The following is a 4513-nucleotide window of genomic DNA, read 5'->3' on the forward strand; positions in this document are numbered from 1 at the left end:
ATATATATATATATATATATATATATATATATATAAATATATATATATATATGTATGTATGTATGTATGTATATATATATTGTATAGAGCAAAACGGGTTGGACTTTAAAGAAAAAATACCAGGAGATATGGTACTATTCAGGAGAACAACACCCATCCCTATTAATATTCAAACTCCAAATTAATACAAATAGATCACAAGAAGCAATTTTAGAATATAAAATAAAATTGTAAATAACAGAGACTAAGATTAAATCATAGACTACTTAGTCTAATTGACATTTGCCATATAATTACATTCCCAAGTATATCATATACAATCCAATCTGAAAAAAATGTATACACTGTATTATGAAATTAAAAAAAAAGTTAGAGATCAGTGATTAAAAAAACTGAAAGTTCTACTTAAAATATAATTAAAAATTAAAAGATAGGTTTTAATAATTATCAAAAATATATAATAATTAAGATAATGAAATATAATTAGGGAATTAAGGAAGAGATATGTTTAAAAAACATAATTATTGAAGTAATAAAAAGTAATTAAAGTGAGGATATTATTTTATAAGCATAATAATTAAAATAATAAAATATAATTAGGTAAAGTACATGCAGAATCTCCTCAAGGTATAAGTTACACTCTGGCTGCCCTCCATTATAAGGTAGCGTGCAACATATTATGGGCCATTTAATATCATACCTAATATCACTCGCTTTAAGGCCCACGATAAATTTATTTAAAGAATTGGAGTTTTCTTTTTTCCTAAATTTAGGCGAATTTACATGATTATATATTGTTGTTTGGAGGTGCAATGGCCCAGTGGTTAGGACAGCGGACTCGCGGTCGGAGGATCGCGCTTTCGATTCCCAGACCGAGCGTTGTGTGTGTTTATTCAGCGAAAATACCTAAAAATCCACGAAGCTCCGGCAGGGGGTAGTAGCGACCCCTGTTGTACTCTTTCGCCACAACTTTCTCTCACTCTTTCTTCTTGTTTCTTGAGTAAAGCTGCAATGGACTGGCGCCCCGTCCAGCTGGGGAGAACATATACGCTATAGAAATCGGGGAAACCGGGAAAACCGGGCCCATGAGCCTGGGTAGACTTTAAAAGGGCGCATAAAAAATATTGTTGTTTAGGATGAATAATGAGGCAAACATAATAGATAATAAGAAAGAAAATGTAGGAGGAACAGTAAAGAAGAATGGAAAATTCTCTAAAAATTGACGCAATGGTATGAAGAATCTACTTATCTATGTGAGCAAAGAGAGTAAAACTTAGATTATTATATCCACTGGGTAGCATATGGATGTGAGTAGAAATAGTAATGACGAGAATGATTAAAAAAGAACATATAGGAATAATAAAATTATTAGCGTCTCAGTCCCTGGTGCTGAATGTGCTTCTCCTCACAACATTGCTGATAAACTATATAGATTAGTATATGTGGGGTAGTACTATCTATAGTATTAATACTAGAAAGCGGCGGGCTCGGTTACGACAGGTTATATTGTATAATGCTCTGTACAGGGCAGAAATAGCGAGAAATATAGCAGGTAAATTTTTTATAGCTCTAGTAAAGTATTTCTCATCAAAAAGAAAATTTATTACTCTATTTAAAAGCACACAGGTAATTTTGTATGGTCTACCACAAAAAACGTCGAACAAAACGCCAGTAATCCAATTGTAGTTTTCTTGTGTTTAGAGATAATGGTTAATAGAAATCTTATTTTTTTATTGCGTCTAAAGGTTCCAATGAGTAACTTAGGGAATATTTGTTTGAAACGAGGATATCGTTTACTGAAATATGCTGGTAACTATGCAAATCGTTTGAAATGCTAGCGGAATTTCGGAGCCAGTCAACCACTAAATGGATTTTACCTTGGCTGCTAACATTATGTGTTAATGTTTGACTTTCTTCGTTAATTTTAGCTATGTCATTTACGATTTCCTTTAGTCGTGATTCACAATAACTGCATTCTGACAGAATGCATGTTTTTATAGTTTTTTTTTTTTTTAGTAACAGGTAATCCCCTATGACAGTATAAATCCGTTTTATCCCTCATGAAGGGGATTTCGGATCTGACTTAATTGTATGATGTGACTATGGTTTTAAGTTCAATATAAAATTGCTGTCTAGTTTTTCAAAAACTGGCGTTGATTTTTAGACACAAATGTTAAGTTTTCAGAAGGCGAAATAGTAAAAGTTATTTTGCGAGCACACGTCATCCTATATTTAGCTTCACCACTGCTCCGATTCTCCATGTCATACACTTAAGTCAAACACGAAATCCCAGTTTTTGTAGGATAAGTGTTATCTTATGTGTTATGTAATGTGTGATCGAATTCCTTTAGTTATTAACTGGCCCCGAAATTTTGCTGACATTTCAAAAATGTTGCATGAGAGTTACCAGCATATTTGAAAAAGATATCCTCGTTTTAGACAATATTCCCTCAGCTGTCCTATTGCAGGCTTTTAATGCAATGAAATATAAGAAATTCATTAACCACTACCTCTAATCCCTAGAAAACTATAAATAGAGAATCTGAACGCTGCACCCCGAAAAACGACAGCTGTAAGTGAGGTTAAGCCCCGTCCATTGTGCAACAATATTTATCAAGTCATAGCAGAAACGTTCTTATTGATGCAAAGGTGGGATCTGTAAAGACATCCATTTGGTGTACGCAGTGGAAAGCACCAAACACAACTAGATTTATAATGGTTGTACAAAAGAACAATGAAAATAAAAGATTTAATGCGTATGTGTATGACGTCAGACATAATTGCAGTAGTTCGACTGAACTTGCCGAACATTTTATATCAAACGTCTGAAATTTTGAGTAACACGTAAACGTACATTTTCAGAGACGATATTCTGACTCTACTGCACTTTTAGTTATTAAAATGCATGAGGACAAATATATTTGAGAAGTGACTGAAATGACAGGCGAACTCTAGCACATTTACACAAAGCTGTTTGAATAAGTGTTCTCTTTCCTGTTTTATTTTTGTTCCTTTTGATCATTTTCCTCATTACCAGTTACGAAAAAGCGAAAACTGATGTTGTCATTATGTCTAAAGAGGGACATTGTATATTCACATTATCTCTGCATTCATTTCTTTTAAAAAAATTCACTTAAAATTTGAACACGATTAACACAGAGAAGCGTTGACATATGCTTCAATTCGTTTAGTTGAATAAATAGAATCAATCTCTGTCCTAAATCGCACCATGCTCTCCATTTATGTGTACGTATACAGTTAAAATTTACAAAAAAACAGCAGGTGTTGTCTTTGACCATCGGAGCGATGGAAAAGTTTTGAACACTTCAAGCCTACGATTTTCGACAGAAAGGGTTGAGAGAGGAAAATGGAAAGAGAACGAAAGAAACAAAAATGTGTCGGGATAAACGGTTCAAGGTGATGAAATGACCAGAAGGGGCGATAATAACAGTGACCCAGCTGAACTAGGGTGCGCAAGTGCATGGCTGTATGTAAGAATAGTGTGTGGAGTGTGTATGAATGTTGTATGTGTGGGGGAGATTAAAATTATATGGGCCTTTGTGTGTGTGTGAGAGACTGCGTATGCGTATAACCCAATGCCTGCATTCTGCGGACTGATGTGAGTTTTGTGTACTTATGCGTACGTGTGTTTCGACGCGTGTGAAACACTTGTATATATATATATATATATATATATATATATATATATATATATATACATACATAATATGAGCTTCTAATCTACAGTTAGTTCGTATTTGATTGTTTCGATACTGATTATGATTGGTGTCTGTAGTGAACAATGTTTTTTAAAGAGCTCGGTATCATCCCGTTCTCTCGTATTGTTCCATTACTCACTCTATTTTCTTATAAAAAGTGTCGATGCTCATTATTCTTCGTTTTAACCTTGTTTTCTTCTTATTTTGACTTTGTTTTCTAGTTTTTCTCTCGCTGTGATAATCGTATTTGTATTCGATGTAGAATTTTTGCAACTGATATTTTGCATCTTTGTGGACTTCCTCTTTGGCTCTTTCTATATATGTGTTAGTTATACTTGTGCTAATCTCTTGTGATGTATGTGATGTTCTTTTCCTGTAATGAGAATGTATCTAGAAACTTAGTCATTGTGTTCCCATAGACAGTTTATTTATTTAGTTTTTTTACTGTTCCACGTGATAGAGTTTAGTATGGAGACGTCTCTAAATCTTACTTTGAGACTTCGATGTTTCCGGTATAGCCATTAGGTTAAGTACGTTATGCTTCTCGCTAATGAATATTATATACTTATTATTGGTACCATTTGGTTTTCCATAATAGGCACGTAGAATACTTCAAACGTGGTCGGGGTTAGTATGTGAGAACTTTTACCTAGTCAAAGATTTTCATAGAAACGTTTTTTTGCGGAAAAAAGAAAGATTATAACGTGTGTATACAACACTAGTTTGACCGGTCTGTTACATGTATACCATGTTTAAATATTGGCTGTTTGTGTATATTTTAGAATATATATATA

This window comes from Octopus bimaculoides, chromosome 4, assembly GCF_001194135.2.
Source record: "Octopus bimaculoides isolate UCB-OBI-ISO-001 chromosome 4, ASM119413v2, whole genome shotgun sequence".
Classification (NCBI taxonomy): domain Eukaryota; kingdom Metazoa; phylum Mollusca; class Cephalopoda; order Octopoda; family Octopodidae; genus Octopus; species Octopus bimaculoides.